The sequence below is a fragment of the Balaenoptera borealis genome, assembly GCF_965194805.1.
Source record: "Balaenoptera borealis genome assembly, chromosome: 10".
Classification (NCBI taxonomy): domain Eukaryota; kingdom Metazoa; phylum Chordata; class Mammalia; order Artiodactyla; family Balaenopteridae; genus Balaenoptera; species Balaenoptera borealis.
In genome coordinates this window covers 102,496,804-102,513,657 of record NC_138874.1, presented here as the reverse complement: position 1 = coordinate 102,513,657, position 16,854 = coordinate 102,496,804, and the positions used below count along the sequence as shown (strand labels likewise).

The window sequence follows — 16,854 nt, the reverse complement described above, 5'->3', positions numbered from 1 at the left end:
TTCTAAAGTGACAACATCTTAACAGAAAGAGTTTGCCCACTATGAAGCAGTATTGGTGGCTGTAGAGTCGCAGGGACCTGGGTTTGAGTCCTGGCAGCACTCTCTGGGTGACATTGGGGGCGTGACTCCTAAGCGCCGTCTCCTCGCTGATAAATGGGGGATAGTAACGCCCTCACTTCCTGTGGTGCTGTGAAGGGTAGGATGACATAATGCACACAGCCACTTATACCAGGGCTGGGCACATGATGCAGAGAACATTAGCTCGTACCCAGGGATTTCCGAGCAAAATGGCACTGAGAGTTTCCGATTCATCAGGCAAACGCCTGCATCTGTAAAGGTCTCTGCTCTCTATCACGCTTCCTAGGACCAAACCAGACAGCAAGAACACCCCGGCTGTGCCCAGGTTTAAGCCCTAAGTAAATAACAGATATAATCTCATGGGGAGCAAGTGCATTTTGTTATGGGTACGGAAATATTTTATCAGTCTTCAGACAAAGTAAACAGTAGATGAAAGGACGTTGTTTTTTTCCAATTTTTCTGACGTGTACAGCGAGAAAATAGCAGTGTGAGCATCTCAGCAGCTTTAGGGGCACCTGGGGTACAGTAAATAAGACCATGATGGTGTTGAGCGCAAAATAAAAGTCCTGGATGGGCCTTTCTAGACGCCTGGGTTCTAAGCCCAGTTCTGCCACTAACAGTGGGGCTGGGATAAGTCACAAGCTCCATGGGTCTGATTCCCCCTGAGAATATGATGGCTCGCCTCGTCGGTCCCCATGGTCCAGTGAACCTCTGAGTCCTCAAATCGGCTGTCACCGGCTGTCATTTCCCACTCGGGGGGTTAATAACAGCGTTTATGACAGCAGCAGACTCATCTAATAAAAGCTACCTTAGAAAAAGGCTCGAGGCAAGATGTGTTTTTCTTCCCAGACATCTGTGTCTAGGGAAGAAGACTCCACTGGCTATGCTCTGGGGTGACACAAGGCAGCCCAGCCACCACCCCTCATCGGGATCCACCTGGGGGATATGAGGTTGATGGGACCTATGGTCAAATGGAGTCTTCTCCATTGGGAGGAGAAACACCTTTAACTGAAGCCTGCGGTGATTATCCAGATGGCCAAAAAAAGCTCCCCAGTCTCCATCAGCGTGATGGAAGGTCTTCACAGGGAGTTTTAGAAACTTCCATATTTAGTTCCAAACTGCACATACGAGTCACTCTTTTGCAAACCGGCCAGCTGTCTCTCAGTGGGAGTGCGTGCTACTGTTTCTTCCTGACGTGGGTTTACTTGACACTGTCGTGCCTTTGCTCCGTCTGAAAGCAGGGTCCACTCGCCCTAACCAGAGGAACTGGAGAATCAGATGCAGATCTCTGTGGCTCTTATATGAGGAAGCAGCCTTTTGCAGGAAAACGGGCCACCATTGTGGTCGTGTATCTGGTTTAATTGCTCATGATTTGTCAAGGTAGAGCTATCCTTTTAAAGTGTTACATAAGCAGAATGGAAGCAGAATTAACCCAAAGAATGCCTCATTTCCCATAGTTCACTCCCCGAGTAAGCTGTTTACCTTCCATCCGCTCGCCAGCTACTGTGACATCTGTAGTAAGGATGTCACGAGAAGTCCCTCGGTTTTGCTGCCGTGATGGGCTTGCTTCCCACAAAGTGAGTGACACTCTTGCTGTTCTCTTAATTATTTTTATTTTGATTCTTGACAGAAATGACTCCAGTTTAAAGACGGAAGGCCTTATTTAATCGATAGTTTTTTAAAAGCAAAGGCTGGTATTGAGACTCGGGGTTGAATATGTGGTTATGAGGGGCACACCTATATACTGGTGAAGCTAAGTGCAGGATGGTGCTAAAAACAAAAACAAAAACAAACCCCAGAAGCAATGAACTTGTGAGACTATGACAAACCGTCCACGAATCAGTGAATGAATGCCTTCCACCCAGGCCTGGTGCCTGTATATAGAGCACACAGCCTGGGCTTCAGACTCACCAGCCTTTTCAAGGAGAGCAGCTTTATAAAATAGGTTGATACAAGATGGCAACACATTGGCTGGGCTAAGACGAGAGAGGATCCAAGGCCTGCTTTCCTTTTTTTCCCCTCTCTCCTTTCCTCCTTCTTTTTTCTTTAAACCAGAACTTCCTACTTGTCTTAGTTTCCTGTTGCTGCTGTAACAAATGACCACAAACTTAGTGGCTTAAAACAGCACAGATTTACTCTCTAACAGTTCTGGAGGTGGGAAATCCAAAATGTCTCACTGGGCTGAAATCAAGGTATCAGGACTGCGTTCCTTCTGGACGCTCTGGGAGAGAATCTGTTTCCTTGCCTTTGCCAGCCTCTGGAAGCTGCCCACCTTCCTGGGTGACATATTCAGAGGTTCCAAGGGCCGGGATGTGGTCATCGTCAGGGAGCCCTTATTCTGCCTTCCACGCATGCAGAACCACTGAGTGCTCTGAGCGAGGGTGTGGGGATGGGGTAGGGCAGTGATTCCACACGCCAATGATTCTCAGCACGCTGCTCTAGCTCTTGGAGTCAGCTAGGAGTCCAGAGCTTCTGGAATGGATTCGGACCAAACCTATCATTCTGGATTCTTTCTTGCAAAACCATGCGGCCCGCTGTGCATTTTACCAAAACATGAACTCAGGGCCCGTGACAGAGACAAGTGTATAAAAATATATAAAGAATTATCCAGCATATTTTACAAATCTGAAGGCACCTGGAGACAAAAGGAAAAGATTTTCTGTTGAATTTAGCCCTAATTCTTCACAGGTAGATGAGTCTCTCAGGTAAGAGTTTAGGAAGGGGAACCTTGTCTGCAGCATAAGATACGAAAAATCCCAGAGTGCTTTTGAAGCAAGGATAAAGGGAGTTTTCACCAAGCGAGTGCATTTATTTTGACCCAACCCATACTTACCATTGTCTGCACCTGTTCCTTACCCTACGGTAAATAAAATTAGGATGTTTTTCTTAAGCAAAGACCGTTGCTGAGTTTCCCCTTAGAAAGCAAAGGGCTGCCACTACCACCAAAAGCAAAAGCAACAGATATATTCTAATGCCTTTGGGACAATACACATTTTTAAGGAAAATATTTTCTTTTGGGGACCTAAAATTGTTTTTAAAAGATTCTTTCCCTTCCCGCCCCTCCTCCCCCCACAGAATCACAATCTCCAAAAAAAAAAAACCATTTTAAAAGAGGAGGAGGTAGGTTGGGTAAATGTCCATGAAACTTCTGGGCTATTCTCACTTCTTTTTGAGGGCCAGCAGCCTGCTGTGGGTGAGAAGATTATGTTCATTTGTAATAAATTTTGAGGCTAGGAAGAGGCAAGCTAATAGTCCTTTGACAAAGACCAATTTCACGCCCTTGTTTTAATCTTTAATCTGGTCACCATATGTTGTTTCTGAAGGATTAGTTAATTACAAGACCTTATTTTGAGGACGAGCTGGACTAACATTGGCAATATGCCAGAAAAATGAGAAACTAATTGCAGAAATGTCTGCAAACATGCTTAATAGTTTATTAATAAAAATTTTAAAACTTAAGCTGGACTGGAAAGAGAATATAGATTTTACTCCAAATTCACGAGCTTTTAACCCACAAGAAACAAATGCCCACAATTCTTTTAGAGAACACAATTAAAGGTCCACAGATAATAGTAATGACAGTACCTATGGGGTAGAGACACCTCTAAACCAACTGTTTTTCTGAGGTAAAATTTAAACCAGTAAGCAAGCCCTACCCAGTTAGAATTCAGTATTGCCTGCTTGTTATTTTTTTATACAGTAGTAAATATTTGCATAGAGTTAATTTACATAGTTGCTGTATTGTTTTCCTAAGGCTGCTGTAGCAAAGAATCACAAACTTGGTGGCTTAAAACAATAGAAAATTTTCTCTCCCAGTTCTGGAGGCTGTAAAGTCCAAACTCAGGATGTTGACAGGGCCATGCTTCCTCTGAGTCCAGAGAAGGATCTGTTTCATTCCTCTTTCCCTGGCTTCTGAGGGCTTCTGGCAACCCTTGTCGCTCTTTAGATTGTAGATGCACCATTCCAGCCTCTGCTTCTGCCTCTGTCTTTATGGAGCCTTATCTCTGTGTGTCTCTGGATCTCTGTGTCTTCATATGGTCTTCTCTCTCATGTGTCTGTGTCCAAATTTCCCTCTTTTTATGAGGACACCGGTCACTGGATTAGGACCACCCTAATACATTATGACCTCATCTTAACTGACCACATCAGCAAATATTTCCAAATAAGGTCACATTCTGACCGTTACCATTTCACTGGCTCTGCGTTTCCATCCATATAATGGGAATCACATTTCTTGTTCCTGTCTGGTTTTAGTGTAATGGATGTATTATTAATTGTTCTCCAATAAGATCTATTCTTTGAGTCTTACTCCTGAGATCTAGTAAGATGGGAAGCCAAACTTCCTGTGGAATTATTTTCATGTAACATGAAAATTATTAAGCACGGAATCTTTTTTCATATAAGCTTTTCAGACTTGCATTTCCTAGAACATACCTTGGGGAAGATCAGTTTAAGAATTTGCCCTATGTATCCAGTAAAAATAATAAAAGTAGAGACGTTAGGTATGTGGTCTGAATGCTTGTGTCCTTCTCACCACCCCCCACCAGTTCATATGTTGAAATCCTAACCCCCAAGGCAATGGCATTAGGAGGTGGGGCCTTTGAGAGTTGCTTAGGTCATGATGGTGGAGCCCTGGTGAATGGGACTAAGCTGTTATAAAAAAGGCCCCAGAGAGCTAGCTCCTCCCTTCCACCATGTGAGGACACATGAGAGATCGACAGTCTGCAACCCAGGAGAGGGCTTTCACTGGAACCCAACCGTGTTGGCACCCTGATCTTGGACTTCCAGCGTCCAAAACTCTGGGAAATTTATATTGTTTACAAGCTACCCAGTATATGATATTTTGTTATAAACAGACTGAACAGACTAAGAGAGTAAGTAATATTCTTATCTTCAAGTCCTAATCCTTTACACACACACACACACACACACACACACACACACACACAAACACTTTGAACCACTGAACGCCGCATGAGTTTTTGGCTTCGGGAGACTGTTTGGAGTTTCTACAGGTGCTGCTTAACATTTTCATTAGCTCTTGGATAAAGGCCTTCTTTCTTTGACAACTTTAAAAGATTTATGATGACTTTGGAGATGGCTACAGTTGCCAGTCATAAAAGAAAAAACAATCTCATGAGCACAACACACGGAATGATGGTCCTTGCCTGGAGTAGAACCCAAGAGGATGGGGGAGAGGAGATCGCCTTGTGGAATGACAGTGTGCAGAGCTTGGCTGACTCACTTCCCGGTGAAACTGGTTAAAATTATAAGAAAGGAACCATTAAAACCTCTGGAAATGGTTCTAAGGACAAACAATAAATGAAGAAACGTCTATTGAAGAAAAATCTACAAGAATGTGGTGAAGAGTTGAGTCTGTGGTATTTGAAACAAGACTGCATCCTCCCTCATCTCTCCAGCTCAGTGAGGTGAGGACTGCTGTAGCCAAGAACACAAGGCTGCCTGACACTCCAGCTCCAAAATGGGGGGGGGCTTCCTGCTTCCTGTGAAAAGCAGGACTTGAGTGTTTCCAACTCCCAACTTCCTGCTGCTGAGGCTTTAGTCCCAGGCAAGCGTTGTCAGGAGGTGGGTGCTCCCTGCTTCTATCCAGCCCTCGCTCCTGGAATGAAGGCTCTACCTTGGGTAAAGTGCACCAGGAGCACTGGGGCCTCTATTGCCCTTGCCCGGCTCATGAGGTATCGGTAGAGGCAAGCCAAGAGGACCTCAGGCTGCGGCCACCCCAACGTGCACTGAGCACTCAACCCCAAAACAGGAATGTCACTCAGGGAGAAGCTGTTGTGTCATTCCCAGTTCCAGAGCCCTGGCTCAGAGATTTTGCCCCGGGGGAGAGGGAGAGCAGGCTGTAAAACAGTTAGCTCCTAATCTCTTTCCAAAGGAACTGATTTTATTTATAACAGGGTGAAAAAACGCAAGTATAAAGGCACTCTGAAGAACAGCGGAGGTTGTGGTTAAAGGCAATACAGAGGTGATTCATGCATTTAAAGGACAGCCTAGATTGAAAAGATTTGGCTTAGACCGTGGGGTGGCCAGTTTGGAGGAGAGAACTGAGAAATAAGACAGCTGAGGAGGAGCCCTCCTGAGGTCAGAACAAATAACAAATGCTGACTTCAGAAACTGTTCCTTTAAAGGAGCCACAATTTGATTGGACTCATTTGTAGAGCAATTGAGTACACTGTTGAAAACAATAGAGCAATCTGCTGGAAATTAGTGGAGTTTAACAGTTGGGTGTGGTCAGTGACAGAGGGGGAGAAACCCCTCTCGATACCACAGTCACTCCAGGGTTACTGCAGGCACACCCAGAGCTGCAGCTTCCTAAGGAGCAAAATCAGAGGCTTATCAATGTGTGTATGTATTGGGTTGGGGAAGGAGTGGAGAGACTATAGTAAAATAATCCAGCCAGTTACTAAAATTAAACAAGCAAAACAACAATAAGAAGTGGATGTCAGTATCCAGAGTTGCTACAATATGTCATTTAATATGTTCAGTTTCCAACAAAAAAAATTATGAGGTATGCAATGAAACAGGAAAGTATGACCCATACACCAGGAAAAAACAAAACAAAACAGCCAACAGTAACTGCCTGTGACAGCACCAGATGTTGGATTTAACAGAAAAAGATTTCAAAATAGCCACAATGAATATGGTCACAGAACTAAAGGAAAGCATGATTAAAGAAGTAAAGGAAGGTATGTTGCGTTAAATAGAGAATGGAAATGAAGAGATAAAAATTATAAAATAAGAGAAGCAAATGGAAGTTCTTGAGTTTAAAAATATAAATAATTGGAATTAAAAAATCAATAGATCAAGAGAATGAGAAGACAAGTGACATATTGGGAGAAAATATTTGTAAAAGACTTATCTGATAAAGAACTAAAAAGTCAATAATAAGAAAAAGAGCAAACTGATTTAAAAAGGGCAAAAGACCTGAATAGACACGTCTCCAAAGAAAAGATACAGATGGCAAATAAGATGCTCATCGTTACATGTAAAAATCAGGGAAAGGTGAATTAAAACAACAATGAAGTATTACTACACACCTATTAGAATGGCCAAAATCTAGAACACCAACAAGACCAAAATCTGATAAAGATGTGGAGCAACAGGAACTCTCATTCATTACTGGTGGGAATACAAAAACGGTACAGCCACGTTGGAGGACAGTTTGGCAGTTTTCTTACAAAACTAAACATACTGTTACCATACAATCCAGCAATTGCACGCCTTGGTATTTACCCAAATGAGTTGAAACCTTATGTCTACACAAAGACTTGCACACAGATGTTTAGAGCAACTTTATTCAGAATTGCCAAAACTTGGAAGCAACCAAGATGTCCTTCAGTTGGTGAATGAGTAAATAAGTTGTGATACATCCAAACAATGGAATATTATTTGCCTCTAAAATAAATGAGGTATCAAGCCATGAAAATGCATGGAGGAATCTTAAATGCATACTATTAAATGAAATAAACCAATCTGAAAAGGCTACATATTGCATGATTCCAACCATGTGACATTCTGGAAAAGGGAAAACCATAGTGAGAGTGAAAAGGTCACCAGTTGCCCAGGGTTAGGTGGGAGGGAAGGATTAACTGTAAGAGCACAGAGGATTTTTAGGACAGGAAACTATTTGGTATGATACTGTGATGGTGGATACATATCATTATACATTTGCCAACCATAGAATGTACAACACCAAGAGCGAACCTTGGTGTATGTTATGGACTTCGGGTGATAATGACGTGTCATTTAGGTTTATCAGTAGGTTTATCAGTTGTAACAAATGTACCACTCTGGTGCAGGATGTTGATAGTGGGGAGGCTGTTCCTGTGTTGGGTCAGGGCACATATGGGAACTCTGTATTTCCTGCTCAATTTTGCTGTGAACCTAAAACTGCTCTAAAAAAATAAAGTCTATTAAAAATTCACTAAAGAAGCTCAAATGTAGATTTGAACTAGCAGAAAAAAAATTAGTGAACCTGAAGATAAATAAGTAGAAAATATGCCAGCTGAAGAATAGAGAGCAAAAAGAATGAAGAAAAATGAATGCAGCCTCAAAGAAATAGGGGAAACCATCAAGCACGTCTGTATACACACAATAGAAGTATTGGAAGGAGAGGAGAGAGAGAAAGGAGCAGAAAAAAAAAAACAAACTTTCCAAATTTATTGAAAAACAATAACCTACACATCCAGGAAATTCAATGAACTCCAAGTAGGATAAATACATAGAGATTCACAAATAAACATATCATGGTAAAAAATGGTGACAGTCAAAGACAAGAGAAAAATCTTGAAAGCAAGAAAAAAAAACTTTGTCACAAGGGCATCTCCATAAGATTAAGCACTGACTTCTCAGCAGAAACAGTGGAGGCCAGAGGTTGGGGAATAACATTTAAAGTCCTCAAAGATAAAAACTGTCAACCAGATGGAGTTACTATAGACCCCACTAGTTGAAGGACATGGTCTACAACAAGACTGATCTTATGTCAGATCAACTGACTACAATCCTGATGGGATTCAATATCAAGCCACAGAACTCAGGACAACACTATAGTTACATGCAAATGAAGACACATGTAGTGTGAGGTCTGGGAGGACCCCAAACACAGAGCTTCAATGCCTTTTCCCAAGGGAATCAGCGTATGTCACCCTTCTGGATCAATGATGTGTTCACCAACCAGGAGCTCTACCATTCATGCCCAGAATTTTTATTAGGTTATCATTACATAGGCATAATATAGTGAACATTGGACATGTGATTGAACTCTGTCTCCAGCTCTTTCCTTCCCTCTCCTCCCTGGAAGTCAGGAGGTCAGGCTGATATCATGTGACTCAAAGTTCCATCCCTCTAATCACATGGTTGATCTTTCCAGCATGACCAGCCCCCATCCTGAAGCTATTGATACCTAGGGGATCACTGTGAGTCAACTCATTGGCATAAATTTAGTTGTAATCCAAGGGGCTCATAAATAACAAAGATACTTCATCACTCAAGAAATTATAAACGTTTTAGAAGCTCCATGCCAGGAACCGTGGGCAAAGACCAGATAAATATAATATTTATTATACAACAGTCTTGGTGTGTCATTCTTTTTATATGTTGCTAGATTGAGTTTGTTGGTATTTTTTATTGAGGATTTTTACTTCTATATTCATAAGAGATATTGGTTTATAGTTTTCTTGTGATGTCTTTGTCTTGTTTTTGGTATCAGTCTGATATTCCCTGATGAAGTGGGAAGTATTCTGCTATTTTTTGGAAGAGTTTTGTGAAGAATTGGTGTCAATTCCTCTTTGAACATTTGGTAGAATTTACCAGTGAAGCCATCTATTGTTGGGATTTTTTTGTGGGAAGTTTTGCAATTAATAATTCAATCTATTTATTTTTATAAGTGTTTTAAGGCTTTCGATTTCTTCTTGAGTCAGTTTCAGTCATTTTTGTCTTTACAGAAATGTGTCCATTTTATCTGTTAAAATATTCATTTTATTCATGCATAATCGTTTTTATTTCTGTAAGTTCAGTAGTAATGTCCCCTCTTTCATTTCTGCTTCTTTGTATCACTGTTCTGGCGATGGTAGTGGGGGTAGTGCCCTACGTTTTTGGAGCGACACTCATGCTTTGTGAGTATGGCACTGAGTGGGGGTGGTAGGCTCTTATCTTCTTGGCTTGCGTCTTGTGCTGTGGAACCTCTGTCGAATGAGTGAGGTGGGGTGAGGTGTTCAGGGCCCCAGTGTTCTTGGCTTGCTGTGCCTGGGGTAGAGCCTCTACTGTATGAGTGAGGCTGGGTGAAGGAAGGCAGCCCATGACTCTTGGCTGCACTCACCTGGAATTTAGCAGAGAGGCAGGGATAAGAGGGAGGTGGGTGGGGGGGGGGGAGGGGGATAAGAATGCAGGCAGCCTGCCCTCCTGGGGAACTACTGCAGCCCTTACCTGGGAACTGGAGAGAGGCCACACCCACCCAGAGTGGGGCTTCTGTTATACTGATCTGGGGCAAAGGGAGCAAGGGAATGGGTCATGGCTCTAGTGTCATGGATTCTTGAGGTTTTAGTAGATTTTCTTTTCTTTTTTTTTTTTTTTTTAACATCTTCATTGGAGTATAATTGCTTTACAATGGTGTGTTAGTTTCTGCTTTATAACAAAGTGAATCAGTTATACATATATTCCCATATCTCTTCCCTCTTGCATCTCCCTCCCTCCCCCCCTCCCTATCCCACCCCTCTAGGTGGTCACAAAGCACTGAGCTGATCTCCCTGTGCTATGCGGTTGCTTCCCAGTAGCTATCTATTTTACATTTGGTAGTGTATATGTGTCCATGCCACTCTCTCACTTTGTCACAGCTTACCCTTCCCCCTCCCCATATCCTCATGGATTCTTGAGGTTTTAGTAGATTTTCTTGAATAAATGTTTCTTCCTTTGCTGTATGCAATTGGGACAATTTACAGAGATAGTTATTTATAGATAATTTTCACCAGTTATGATTCACTGGAGAGAGGGTCCTCAGAACTCCTCATGTGACATTCCAGAAGTATGCCTAATCTCCAGCATTAGTTTGCCTTTCCACAGAATGCGCTTTAAGTTTTGGCTTTATAACTTTAGGTGGCTGTGGACAGTTCAGGGAGGTGAAAAACAGGAGACTAAGAAAGACAACATAGGAGGCATATATGTGGGGAATGAATATTGAATTGAAGAAAATGTTAAAATATGATATGATTAACTTTGAAAAGAGAAGGTTAAGGTTATGAAGAGCTTAGTACAAAGTGGAATGCTTATAATGCAGAGCAAGACACATAAGTTAGACACACATAATCTCTTTGCAAGGTTGTTATATAATAGAACATATTGCCCATAAAGGTTGCAGAATAGCATTTTAAAACAGACTGGATCCTTAACTTTAGATGGTTGATCTCCTGAGTGACTAAAATGCAGCTTCCCCATCACCACATTCATTATGGTAGAATTTGACAGAGGTACTTTATTAACATAAATGATTAAAATAACATCAGTGTTGTACCTTTTACCTACAACACTGAGCCAGAGTGAAACACCCACGAATATTTTAAAGTTTTTAATAGCAAAGTGCAATTAAACCAAATGAGGTTCTGGGCCACGCGGGTGATTATTTTGTTCTACCTCCAGAAAGCTAAACAAATAAAAGCAGCTGTCTTTCCTACTTGACTTTCCGCAAAAGGCTGAGTTGGGCTTGTTGCTCCCCAAACTGGGGCACAGGGTAAACAGCCTCGTTAGATCCCTGGCAATGCTTGGATTCTTAGGGCATGTCAGCTTCCTGAACATGGGTAAGCTATTGTTTTTCCCTTTCCAGGATGAGGAGATAAACCCTATTTCAAATATTTATCCTCCTTATCTTGCTTACTCTAGCAAGGGACTTGGTTGTGGTGTCATTTCAAATGAAATGCCAAATATAGAACAATTTCAATTTAAAAAGATAGATATTATTTAATGAGATGCCTCTTTTAAAATTAAAATCTCAAAAATATTAGGGGAAATGCATGCTCTCATATGTTGGTAAGATTATAGAACTTGGCCTTTCTTTGGAATCCTCCCACTCTTCCAATGGCAGTTCAGTAATTTCTTCAATAAGAGGAAGAAGTAGCAGATATAGTGATACTATCTGACAGCTTCTCTTAGCAACAGAAAATATACGGAACATATATTTAAATGGTAATTTGCAAAGTTTGGTTAAAATTACTACTTATTAAAATTGTGCTCTAAGATCCTAAAATTTGACTTTGGGGTCAAAAAGGGAAAACTAGTAACTACAGCTGGTGAAATATATACACAAATTATACATACTAAATTATATATGTATGTCATGATTATATACATATAGCTATATAGATTTAGATAGTGATCAATATATATATTAATATATATTGAGTACTATAGAGTCCTAAGGCGTAGAAGTGGTTTAAAGTTTATAGAGATGTCTTTACGCTAAACAGCTAAATTCTCTCTGAGCTAAAAGTCAAAGTGCTTTGATGAACAGCAAAAGTACAGTACTCACTAATGTGAAAAAAATTCTCATCTTAGTTTCTCTAAAACCTAGTGATTTAAAAGCTGATTTGAAGCAATCCTGTTTATTTATTTTGAGGGGTTATCCCCCTCTTGGAAAATAACTAGCTGCACTGAGACATCCGTGGATGCTGACAAAGGGTTGTTTCACGTACTGAAAGGCAAACTTCAGACTGCAGGAGTTTGGAAATACATTTGCCTGTCATTTCAGTTATCCAAGTTCCTTGATTATATCTGCGCCTAGACAGTTGACAAGATAAGAACTGAGCACAAAATCTCATCAATGTCGATGTATTCCACATGTCATGAAAAAAATCACATAATAAAGAGCAATATATTCTTTGGAAAGCTCTGAAGATCAAGGTCACAAATCTGTAAAATAGCACAATTACTGTATGTTGGATAGCCCATGATTTTCTGCAAGCCTTCATTTTAATGGAGTTTAAAAATATCCTAAGTAAGGTTTTATATACATAAAGGATATTTAAAATATTTATTGTTGCATATTCATAAAGCAAAAAAGGGGATGAATATCCAATTTTTTTTTTAACTCAAGATCCTTTTCTTTGTAAGAAGTTTCTTGCCTCGTTAGGAGTTCAAAACCACAATTGCATTAGGTAGAGATTGGATTTGCACAAAATTATAATAACAAAGTTACATTTGGTTACCTAAAAGTGTTTTAAATAATTTTCTGGGTCCTATTAAAAAAAATCTGTGTATCTTTTTTTTTTTTAAATTTAATTAATTAATTTATTTATTTTTGGCTGTGTTGGGTCTTCGTTTCTGTGCGAGGGCTTTCTCTAGTTGTGGCGAGCGGGGGCCACTCTTCATCTCGGTGCGCGGGCCTCTCACTATCGCGGCCTCTCTTGTTGAGGAGCACAGGCTCCAGACGCGCAGGCTCAGCAATTGTGGCTCACGGGCTTAGTTGCTCCGCGGCATGTGGGATCTTCCCAGACCAGGGCTCGAACCCGTGTCCCCTGCGTTGGCAGGCAGATTCTCAACCACTGCGCCACCAAGGAAGCCCTGTGTATGTTTATGAATGTATCGATATTTGAATTGGTTTATAGTGTGTGTTTCATTCTAAAAAATGTTATAAAGTCCTAAGGCATAAATAACAAATTATTATTATTTTGAAGTAAAACTAAACAAACAGATTTTTCCATATATATTCCAAATCACAGACTCTTAGAATGATTCAGAACTTGAGGTCATCTGGTTTCATTTCCCACCCACTGTGATAAATACTTGATCCAACTATCTTACAGCCTCTCTTTGAAGACATTCATGGGCAGAGAACTCAGTGCTCTCCGTGACATGAATGACTCAATGTTTGGAGCAAGGACTAGTTGTTAGTCACTGGGCTAAGTGCTTTTCTAATATTATCAAAAAATAATTCCATGAGGTATTAATATCCAGTTTGACAGATGAGGAAACAATGTCAGAGGCGAAGTAACTTGCTCAAGGCCATTCTGTTATTGACAGTGTCAGGTCAGCTGGCACAAAATTGGTGTTTTAGACATGACACTATGCTGTGTGACAAATTCACTCTCATTTTACATGAATTCTCTTTGCATAATCTAAGATAACCATCACAGGCTTTCCTCCCTCCTACCCCCAAAGAAACATTTTCTTATTCAACACTCTTTCTCATATTACTTCTCATTACCCTCTGGTTACCCTTCCCAGGACACCCACAAAGCTAGCAGTGCAGTTGTGGGAAATAGAAGTAATCTTTTTCCCACTTTAATTTGCTCTAAAAAGTTAGAAATATTAATTTGCAAAAGTTCAAACAGTACAAAAACATATCAGGTCAATAAATACTAGTCTTTCCCTATCCTCTATATTTAACTCTATATAGTCATTAGGAATTTGTTGTGTCCTTCCAATTAGCTATTTCTTGTTTCTCTCTGTATATGCAGGCAGCCCTTGCTCTGAACAATTCTGATGTGCAGTTTCAGCGACTATAGTTTAACACCAGTTCCCCAACAACACAACTCCAGTTTCAGTTATCACAGTATATTCACTGTAATTACCTATGTACAAACCTCACTGCCAGCTCTTCAGTCCACACATCACTCTGTAATAACAGATGTGTCCCATGACCATGACTAATAATGTCGCTTTCAAAGTCTGTTAGTGACTAGTCACTCTTCATGTTATTTAGTTCATGCACAGATAGCAAATCATGCAGTTGTGTTGCCTTACTGTTTTCTAGTGATAGAGCCATGTGACATTTTACAAAAGTGGAAAATCTAAAGAGGGAATTGGCCTAAAAGACAAGAGGTACAGCAAAGAAATGAAAAGTGAAAACACTGGAAGTGAAATTTGAATGGAACATAAATAGAGTTACAGAGGAAATAGCTGCCCATGGGAATGTTTGATGGACTCTAGGTACACAACCAGAGAAACGGAGTGAACTTATTAACATAAATGAGGAAAGTGGCTGTGATGAAAAGAATGATGATGTCTCAGAGGAAGTGACACTGGCAAAAAAAAAAAAAGAACTTCACATGAAAGGAACTCTTGGAGAATATAGCACAGTACTGAAAGCACAAAGATTAAAATGTTGGTAGCTCGTCCAGACTTAGAAAGGAGTGTGACAATTTGCCAGGGCAGAGAAAAGGTACTTGCTCTATCTCATAAATTTATGATGGGAAGAAAACAAACAATGTTCAAATACTCTTGATAAGTTTCCTTAACAGAGAAATGAAAACTTTATAACTCTCAATATTTGTAATGTTTTAAATTACAGTGTGCTAAATATTAGCTTTATTTTTAAAATTTTCCCATACATTTATAACTAAGAGTTTTTAATATTTTAATATTTTTAAAGGTCATGGAAAATAATACTTTCTCCCATTGATTATTAAGATTGCTTTGCAGTTTCAGCTTACATGCATGGTCTTTTTTAAAAAAAATATTTATTTGGTTGTGTGGGGTCTTAGTTGCGGCACACGGGCTCCTTGGTTGTGGTATGCAAACTCTTAGTTGTGGCATGCATGTGGGATCTAGTTCCCTGACCAGGGATCGAACCCGGGCCCCCTGCATTGGGAACACAGTCTTATCTGCTGTGCCACCAGGGAAGTCCCTGCATGGTCATTTTTATAATCTTGCATTACTGTACAAAGATTGTCAATGTCATTTGTGTGTATGTGCGTGTAAACAAATATGCACCTGTATAGAACTATTTTTTTTTTTTTTTAACTAGAAGTTGGTACCTTTTGACCCCCTTCACCCATTTCGCCTATCCCTCACTTCCCAGCCACCAATCTGTTCTCTGTATCTATGAGCTCAGTTTTTCGGTTTGTTTGTTTGGGTTTTTGTTTGTTCTTAGATGCACATGAAAGTGAGATAATACGGTATATGTCTGTCTGACTTATTTTGCTTATCATAATGTCCTCAGGGTCCATCCATGTTGGTGCAAATGGCAAGATTTCCTTTTTTTATGGCTGAATAATATTTCATTTTATTTGTGTATATACGTGTGTGTATATACACATACGTATATACACGCACATACATGTATCACATCTTCTTTATCCATTCATCCATAAATGGACACAGGTTTTTTCCATATCTTGGCTCTTGTAAATAATGCTGCAATGAACATGGGGGTGTATATATCTTATCAAGTTAGTGTTTTCATTTTCTTCAGATAAATATCGAGAAGTGGAATTACTAGGTCATATGGTAGGTCTATTTTTAATTTTTTTAGGAACCTCCATACTGTTTTACATAATGGCTGCACCAATTTTAATGCATTCCCACTAACAGTGCACAAGGGTTCCCTTTTCTCCACATCCTTACCAACATTGTTTTTTTTTTTTGTCTTTTTTGATAATATATATAGTTAAAAAAATAAAATAGGATATTTACATTAATTCTGTTGATGGACATTTAGGTTGTTTCCAGTTTTTCACTATTACAATTGCTGACACACTTTTGTGCACATGTGCAAGTACTTGAACAAATCGATTTCTGTTAAGTACAACTACTGGGTCAAGACATTTATGCATTTATAATTTTGATAGATATTGCCAAACAGCCCTTGAAAAAGATGTATAATTTATATTCCTTTAAACCATTACAAAAGTGCACATTTCCATGTGCCCTCACCAAGACTTCTTAAATTTTGGCAATTTCATGGGCAAAGAGATCTATCAGAAATCCTATTGGGTTTACCTCCACAGTGTGTCAGTTCTATCCACTTCTCCCATACTAATCCAATTCATAATCCACTCTTTATTGCTTGGGCTAATAGCTTCCTAACTGCTTCCTCTCTCCTGGCCCCATTCCTCATAATCCATTTTTCACATAGCAGCCATAGTGATCTTCAAAAACATAAACTAGATCACATGACTCCCTGTTTAACATTCCTTAATGGCTTCTAGCTGAACTTTGAAAACTCAGAATGCAAATCACTCAAAATTTGGCTGCTGCCTACCCTCTGACATTGTCCCCATCCTCCTGACCCCCCACCCAGTTCAGCAAGTTTGTGCCAGCCTCATTGCCTGTTGTTTCTTAATGGAATGCAGGTGCACAAAATTGTATTATCCATAACCCTTGGTTTTATCACTCTCAGTAAAAACTCCTGAATCACTTAACACACAAGCTAGGCTGTTGATACAACTCACATCTAACGGTCACCCTCATCTCCCTGCCTCCTCCCACCCAAGCTACCTGCCAGTCTTAATCTGGTAGTTATCATTTCCTTGTTTCTCCTTCCTGACA

At 40.2% G+C, this 16,854-nt stretch overlaps 1 long non-coding RNA gene across 1 annotated transcript in view; it reads left to right on the top strand.

Annotated features, from left to right (window-relative positions):
- The window catches only part of LOC309635960, a 116,295-nt gene that overhangs the window by 62,448 nt on the left and 36,993 nt on the right, over positions 1-16,854 (top strand). The window lies entirely within an intron of this gene.